The 9,030-nt window shown below is 43.2% G+C and overlaps 1 non-coding gene across 1 annotated transcript; it reads left to right on the top strand.

Annotated features, from left to right (window-relative positions):
* Positions 1–8,223: 8,223 nt before the first annotated feature.
* On the top strand, positions 8,224–8,298 carry Trnal-caa. Its single transcript has one exon. It is a non-coding gene; the product is annotated as a tRNA-Leu (tRNA).
* Positions 8,299–9,030: the final 732 nt, after the last annotated feature.

Here is a 9,030-nt window from a genome sequence, read left to right as displayed (position 1 = left end):
AGGAAGGAATCCGCTAGAATACAAATGGATATATTTGAGAGAAGTGGTGAATGCAGCAGAGTATGTGAATGGGAAGAAGGTACAGTAAAAATCGTTAGATGAAACGTGATATATTAAATTTGACAAGAGGGAAAAGTATAAAAACGCAGCAAATAAAGTAGGCCATGGGAAATAGAAATGTCTAAACATAACGTTGACGGGAAGTCCAAAATTGCAACTCGATTTTGCACTTGGAAAACATAGCGGATTGAAAATGGGAAAGAACAAAGAAAACTTTGCTCAAAGGAGAAACAACTGTCAAGAACTCATTTGGCAAGCCGGAGCTAAACAAATAACAGAAGGCTAGAAAGTGGAAGGAATATGTAGAGAGGAGAGGGGGAGGGGTTGAACAAACTAACATAAGCACAATGTTAGATTCCTGTGAGATGTCTGAACACGCAAGGCAATACTGATCCTACCACTTAGCAAAGTAGACACACTGAACAACTGCAAAACTGTGTTTATAGCATTTGCATGTTTAGAGAAAGGTTTTGACAGTCTTAATTAAAACATTCTTTGAAGCTCTGAAGATGTCATCGATAACACACAGGGCCACAAGATTATCTACAACTTGAACGGAAACCAAACTGAAATTCTAAGACTTCAGTGACTTGAAAGGGAAGCAGTAATTGAGAAAGCAGAAGTAGAGAGGATATAAAATGAAGACTGTGAATAGCAAGCAAAGCGTTCTGAAAAAGAAACTTTGTTCACATCGAATATAAATTCTAATGATTGGGTACTATTTTACAGAGGTATGGATGCTTTCAAAACGTGGTGATCAATAACAATGCTGAAGATTAGATATGAGGATCGTGTAACTAAAGAAGTAGTACGGAATTAAATAGAGAAGGAAGAGGAAATTACGGCACAACTTTGACTACAAGAGGGGTAAGTTGACAGGACATATTATGAGGCGTCAAAGAGTGAGGACAAAGGGGTTGAGTGATAGTATTCTGATAATAATCATCTGTTGAAATGCTATTCTACTATTTTATCTATTAATGTAAGTAGTGAATTTACTCTTCCATGCATTCCTCCACAAAACATTTAAACCAAAACTGAAATCAGCTGAACGCCAAATCTTTCAACCACTGTCTGACAACTATTGCATTCATTTTCAACTGTCTATAATTATCACTGGATAGCCACACACACATACAGATATAAGGATAACAGAAATAAACAAACATTAGGTTTCAGCATGTAATTCTTTAGGTTAGCAACATGTGGATAAACAAACCAAACAGGAACTGACATGAGGTGAGCACACTGTAGTTACAACTTCAAATCAGTTTTCGGTAAAATGTCTACAGCTAGTGACAGAAGAAAAAAGAGCTAACATGAAAATGTGCTTATGTTCCATAATCTAAGTTTTAGTTCAACCTCCAGCATGTGACCAGGTGAGGGGAAACGCAAGTGTCCGCCAAAAACTCGATTTACTGTAAGTAATCAGTTATTCACGTAAAAAAAGACGTGAACTGTTTTATAATCTGTAAGTATCACATATCAAAACAAAGTGAATCATTCTAGATTCCACCGATGATGCCTTAAAGTAAAAGGCGAAACGCGTCTTGAACCAATAAAGTACACTGGATAAAGAAAAAAATGTTTCTTACTTACCAAAGGAAACAATCAATGGCTGTAGAAACTTAGCAAATTACATCTTATGACATACCAGCAAATTAGTTTTGGTTTAACTTCTCATTCCACATGCTATTAAATGCCGTTTAAAAAAATTCATCTATCCCTTCTGAAAAACAGTAGTTGCTTTCATATCTCGGTAGATAAATAGATTTTGGATATTTATCATACGACGAAAAAATGAGTTTTGACAAGTTATCGTTTGCAAAAAAACACGTTTAGATATCTTGAACCGTTTACGAAATTTGCAGTTGATACAACCAAATGGTTTACGATGAGCTGGACGAAGTATCGGTAGCGTCGGGAGCGACCGCGCGCGGTCACCGCACAGCCCCTCCGCCGACATATCATTCAATATCTCGAGAACTGTGATAGCTATCGTTCTGGTCTCAGCTTTAAAAACAATTTCGATATGTTAACTAAATTTCATACGCACTAATGAATTACCAAAAAGAACTGTACGCAAAGTCCACGCAATGCGTTTTTACCTCAGCACACTCATTAAAATTTCGTGCGATACAGCAAGTAACCACGACGAATAACGAAAAGAAATTCGCTCATTTATCGAGAATCAAATTTTTCTACTGAATAGTTTCCTTGGAAACGGATGATAAGTACTTCATAGCTGCCGCCCCGTCCGCGCTAGGGGTTCGGCGAAAGTTCGTGTGGCCCGTGGTTCCGTCCCTGACGTCACGCTCAGCGCTTTCTGTGATTGGCGTCACGCACCTGGAGCGCGGCACGCGGCAGCGGAAGCGTTTCGACATGGTCAAACCGCGACGCAGAGCCCGCCGCGCCGCAGACGGCGTTTCTATGGCAACCACGCCGCTGCCGCGCGGTTTTGACCCGCGGCAGCCCTAGTGGGAACCGGCCTTTAGAGGCGCTATGTCACGGACTGTGCGGCTCCTCCCGCCGGAGGTTCAGAGTCCTCCCTTGGGCAAGGATGTGTGTGCTGTTCTTAGCTTAAGTTAGTTTAAGTAGTGTGTAAGTCTAGGGATCGGTGACCTTAGCAGTTTGGTCCCTTAGAAATTCACACACAATTTGAAAAGCAACTTCCGGCTATTTCTGCTGTTTTGTTGTTGTGAGACATAAGATTGTGTTTTGTACAGCGTTTGTAAGAATTAAGAGCTATGTACACATTTTTAACTGGTGTACAATACTCTATACCAGAGCTATTTTGAAGATACTGTTAACTCTTCAGTTACAGAGTTTCATAAGTAGTTAAACGAGTCCCGACATTTTAGTTGTCAATCTCTGCGTGATGCACAACGCCTCTCTTGTAACGTCTACCAGTGGAGTTTGTTTAGCATCTTCGTAACGCTCTCTCACCAGCTAAACGATTCAGTGACGAAACGCGCCGCTCTTCGTTGCATCTTCTCTGTCTCCTCTATCAGTCCTACCAGATAGATGAACAATACTCAGGAATCAGGCGAACAAGCGCCTTATAAACCACTTCTTTCGTGGATGAGTTACATTTCCTTAAGATTCGTCCAGTGAATCTGAGTCTGGTGTCTGCTTTTCCCACTATCTGTTTTATGTGGTCATTCCACTTAAGGTCGCTCTGGCGCCGGCCGTTGTGGCCGAGTGGTTCTAGGCGTTTCAGTCTACAACCGCACTGCTACTACTGTCGCAGGTTCTAATCCTGCCTCAGGAATGTATGTGTGAGACGTCCTTAGGTTACTTAGGTTTAAGTAGTTCTAAGTCTATGGGACTGATGATTTCTGATGTTAAGTCCCATAGTGCTCAGAGCTATTTGAACCATTTTTAAGGTCGGTCTGGATAGTTATGCATAGATTTTTTATGGCAGACACTGTCTCCAGCTGCTTGTCATCAATAGTATAGCTGTACAGTAGTGGATTTATTTTCCTATGTATGCGCGACATGTTACATTCATTTAAGTTCAAGGTCAACTGCCAATGTCTGCACCATTCATCAGTTCTCTGCAGGTCGTTCTACAAACTCTTAGTATCTTCTGGCATTGCTGCTTTGGTGTAAACAATTGCATCATCTGCAGTTAGCCTAAAGAGAATCCTACCCTTTCTACTAGATTATTTATATATACTGTAAACGGCAACAGTCTTATCACCCTTCCCTGTGCTACTCCGGATACGACCTTTACATCTGTCGATTTAGTTCCGTTAAGAGCGACGTGTTGGGTTCTATCTGCAAGAAAGTTTTGAATCTAATCGCAGCTCTGCTCCGATTCTACGTAAGATCGCATTTTTTTCATGAAATGGCAATGCTGGACAGTGTCAAATGCCTTACTGAAATCGAGGAACAAGGCATCAGCCTGAGCGCCGTTGTCCACTGAGCTGTGGAACAGAGCGAGCTGAGTTTCACAGTTGTTGATTTTTATAGAGGAGATGTTCATTTCACAAACAACTGCAGCCCGGTGACAAGGTGCATTGTTATCCTTAAAAACTCTATCGTTGTTTGGGAACAAATAATCTCCATGTAGCAGAACATACGTAGGGCGTTTGAAAAGTCCGTGCACAGTCCAAGAGTTGGCACCACCGGCGAGTATCGAGGTCATGTATAGTTAGTAGCATCTTTGGAAAGAACGCACACCAAGTTTCCTCCATATTGGCCTATTTCTTGTGTTTGGCATTCGTGTGAATCAAGGAAGTCGAGTGATTGTCAAAAACTGAACGAAAAGGATTTTCGTGTGGTGATTAAACATTACTTTATGAAAGGCAAAACGCATCAGGCGACTAAAGAGAAGCTTGATAAACATTACGGTGACTCTGCACGTTCGATTAGAACAGTTCAGAAGTGGTTTCAAAAGTTTCGGAGTGGCCATATGGGCACAAGTGATGCTGAACTTTCTGGATGCCGTGTGGAGGTTACGACTCCAGAAATCATTGATAAATTCCATGAAATGGTGATAGATGACAGAAGAGTTAAGGTGTGTGAGATTGCTAGTGCTGTGGGCATCTCGAATGAACGGGTAAATAATATTTTGCATAAAAATTTGGACATGAGCAAGCTATCCGCAAGATGGGTTCCGCGATTTCTCACGCTTGACCAAAAACGGAATTGTGTGAAGTGTTGCAAGGATGGTTTGCAGATGTTCAGGAAGAATCCACAGGACTTGCAGCGTCGTTTAGTCACTGTGGATGAAACATGGACACATTACTGTACTCCTGAAACCAAACAACAATTTAAACAACGGGTTACCAATGGAGAATCTGCACCAAACACAGCGGAGACCATTCCTTCGGCCGGAAAGGTTATGGCGAGTGTCTTTTGGGATTCACAAAGGATAATCCTCATCGTCTATCTGGAAAAGCATACAACTAATACAGGTGCATATTATTCATCGTTATTGGACCGTTTGAAAACCGAGCTGCAAGAAAAACTCCAGCGATTGAACAGCAAAAAAGTCCTTTTCCTTCACGACAATGCACCAGCACACACCTCAGCAGTTGTGGTCCCAAAATTAATGGAAACATGATTCCAACTCGTTTCACATCCCCCCTTTTCTCCAGACTTGGCTCCCTCAGACTACTTCTTGTTCCCCAATTTGAAGAAATGGCTGGCGGCGGGACAAAGACTTTATTCAACGAGGTGGTGATTGCAGCAACTAATGGCTATTCTGCAGACTTGGACAATCCCTATTACTCGTAAGGGATAAACAAATTAGATCAGCGTTGGACGAAGTGTATAAGTCTAAAAGGAGACTATGTCGAAAAATAAAAAGGGTTTACCACAAACATGTAACTAGTTTTTAATTTTGCAGAGCAAAAGGTGATCATTCTCTTCTAATGGTTCTAATGGCTCTGAGCACTATGCGACTTAACTTCTGAGGTCATCAGTCGCCTAGAACGTAGAACTAATTAAACCTAACTAACCTAAGGACATCACACACATCCATGCCCGAGGCAGGATTCGAACCTGCGACCGTAGCGGTCACGCGGTTCCAGACTGAAGCGCCTTTAACCGCACGGCCACACCGGCCGGCCATTCTCTTCTATTTATTTAGCTGCGGAAGATGCAACTCCTGTAAAATACATCGAAAAGAAGTGATTAAATATGTAAAACGATCTTTTTTATCACTCAAGGAATACCGTTATGAAATCGACGGAAACATAGCTCACTATACAGGGTGTTACAAAAAGGTATGGCCAAACTTTCAGGAAACATGCCTCACACACAAATAAAGAAAAGTTGTTATGTGGAAATGTGTCCGGAAACGCTTAATTTCCATGTTAGAGCTCATTTTAGTTTCGTCAGTATGTATTGTACTTTCTCGATTCACCGCCAGTTGGCCCAATTGAAGGAAGGTAATGTTGACTTCGGTGCTTGCGTTGACATGCGACTCATTGCTCTACAGTACTAGCATCAAGCACATCAGTACGTAGCATCAACAGGTTAGTGTTCATCACGAACGTGTTTTTGCAGTCAGTGCAATGTTTACAAATGCGGAGTTGGCAGATGCCCATTTGATGCACGGATTAGCACGGGGCAATAGCCGTGGCGCGGTACGTTTTTATCGAGACAGATTTCCAGAACGAAGGTGTCCCGACAGGAAGACGTTCGAAGCAATTGATCGGCGTCTTAGGGAGCACGGAACATTCCAGCTTATGACTCGCGACTGGGGAAGACCTAGAACGACGAGGACACCTGCAATGGACGAGACCAGTCTTCGTGCAGTTGACAACAACCCTAATGTCAGCGTCAGAGAAGTTGCTGCTTTACAAGGTAACGTTGACCACGTCACTGTATGGAGAGTGCTACGGGACAACCAGTTGTTTCCGTAGCATGTACAGCGTGTGCAGGCACTATCAGCAGCTGATTGGCCTCCACGGGTACACTTCTGCGAATGGTTCATCCAACAAAGTGTCAATCCTCATTTGAGTGCAAATGTTCTCTTTACGGATGAGGCTTCATTCCAACATGATCAAATTGTAAATTTTCACAATCAACATGTGTGGGCTGACGAGAATCCGCATGCAATTGTGCAATCACGTCATCAACACAGATTTTCTGTGAACGTTTGGGCAGGCATTGTTAGTGATGTCTTGATTGGGCCCCATGTTCTTCCACCTACGCTCAATGGAGCACGTTATCATGATTTCATACGGGATACTCTACCCGTGCTGCTAGAACATTTGCCTTTACAAGTACGACACAACATGTGGTTCTTGCACGATGGAGCTCCTGCACATTTCAGTCGAAGTGTTCGTACGCTTCTGAAAAACAGATTCGGTGACCGATGGATTGGTAGAGGCGGACCAGTTCAATGGCCTCCACTCTCTCCTGACCTAAACCCTCTTGACTTTCATTTATGGGGGCATTTGAAAGCTCTTGTCTACGCAACCCCAGTACCAAATGTAGAGACTCTTCGTGCTCATATTGTGGACGGCTGTGATACAATACGCCATTCTCCATGGCTGCATTAGCGCATCAGGGATTCCATGCGACGGAGGGTGGATGCACGTATCCTCGCTAACGGAGGACATTTTGAACATTTCTTGTAACAAAGTGTTTGAAGTCACTCTGGTATGTTCTGTTGCTGTATGTTTCCATTCCAAGATTAATGTGATTTGAAGAGAAGTAATAAAATGAGCTCTAACATGGAAAGTAAGCGTTACCGGACACATGTCCACATAACATATTTTCTTTCTTTGTGAGTGAGGAATGTTTCATGAAAGTTTGGCCGTACCTTTTTGTAACACCCTGTATGTAATTGCAGTGTTACAGATCGCGCTGAACATATCTGTCGGGAAAACAGCTTTCCAGTTGACCATTTACTTCTTCACACACGCAGTCCACAGACTACCGCGCAAGGACGGGGTCGCCGCTGCAGGCAGCTACTGTGAGAGTACCAGGATGCCGTCAGTAACAACCCCCAGCCGCCGGCTACTTAATCCCCAAATAAAGCATCAGGTGCCGGCATTCCTTTGATACCAGATTCACTTCTTGTTTTGCTCCCAAACACACACCTTCCATACAAGGTCAATGGAAGCAGATAATCTATGTGCTCGCACTGCTGTGCAGATGATGAGTTAATTCACAGTACCACCAGCAGAGGACGTTGGAAGAGGCAACCTCCCCAGCCCTCCTCCCTCCAGTCCCCTTCCCTCCTCCCCCTCGCCCCTCTGGTTACTTCCTGCTGGACAAAGCTCGGCTGGTGGCAACTCTTTGATACTGAGCCTGAGAAATTCTTGCAAAACATATGCTCTTTCTAGAATGAAACTTCCTGGCAGATTAAAACTGTGTGCCGGACCGAGATTCGAACTTGGGACCTTCCAACTAAGCTACCCAAGCACTTGCCCGCGAAAGGCAAAGGTCCCGAGTTCGAGACTCGGTCCGGCACACAGTTTTAATCTGCCAGGAAGTCTCATATCAGCGCACACTCCGCTGTAGAGTGAAAATTTCATTCTAGAAACATCCCCCACGCTGTGGCTAAGCCATGTCTCCGCAATATCCTTTCTTTCAGGAGTGCTAGTTCTGCAAGTTTCGCAGGAGAGCTTCTGTAAAGTTTGAAAGGTACGAGACGAGGTACTGGCAGAAGTAAAGCTGTGAAGACGGGGCGTGAGTCGTGCTTGGGTAGCTCAGTTGGTAGAGCACTTGCCCGCAAAAGGCAAAGGCCCCGAGTTCGAGTCTCGGTCCGACACACAATTGTAATCTGCCAGGAAGTTTCATATCCTCTTTCTCTCTCTCTCTAGTGGCTTCCTGTCCAGCGAGCATCTGTCACATGCCACTGGAAACCACAATAAACACTCTTCTACTCTGAACAATACCTGGTGGTAAAACAATAAATTGACATTGCTATTGGTTTTTAAAGCCCTATATAATCCCTAAGTTGACTCTCTCAGCTACACCAGGACGAAGAATGAGGAGGATGGGGAAGGGTCTACCATGAGTTAGGATAGTAACAACAACGAACACCACTCCCGCCTTTCTGTGGCCAAACACTACTCAAGTCACATTCCATTCTGTAGCAGTAAAGTTTTTTCACTATAAGGTGGTTGCCAACAACTTTGAGGTCAAACATGGGCTTGTGATCAGACATAAATTTGGTGGTCATCCACATTAAACAATCTATTCCAGCTGTCATATCGTGGAACACGAAAAATTACTGTCTCCATGATTCCCAGTGCAATCATGTAGTCTTTTTCTCGTATTATTCTTGCTGTCACACATTCGTACCCATGTACAAGAATTTTCCTGCACCAAGCAAACATGTAAGTGCTTCCTCATTCCCCCTCAATTTTCTCTCATTTTGGCGTATTTTACCTCAATTTACAGGTAGTTTCCGTCGATTATTGTAATTTTACCAATTTTATGTCACTTCTCCTCTTGTGATCATGACCTCATTTCTGACCACGTACTCTAAAATTGCTTCCA

This window comes from Schistocerca piceifrons, chromosome 4 (genome assembly GCF_021461385.2).
Source record: "Schistocerca piceifrons isolate TAMUIC-IGC-003096 chromosome 4, iqSchPice1.1, whole genome shotgun sequence".
NCBI classification, from domain to species: Eukaryota; Metazoa; Arthropoda; class Insecta; order Orthoptera; family Acrididae; genus Schistocerca; species Schistocerca piceifrons.
This window is presented reverse-complemented; position numbering and strand designations above follow the sequence as displayed.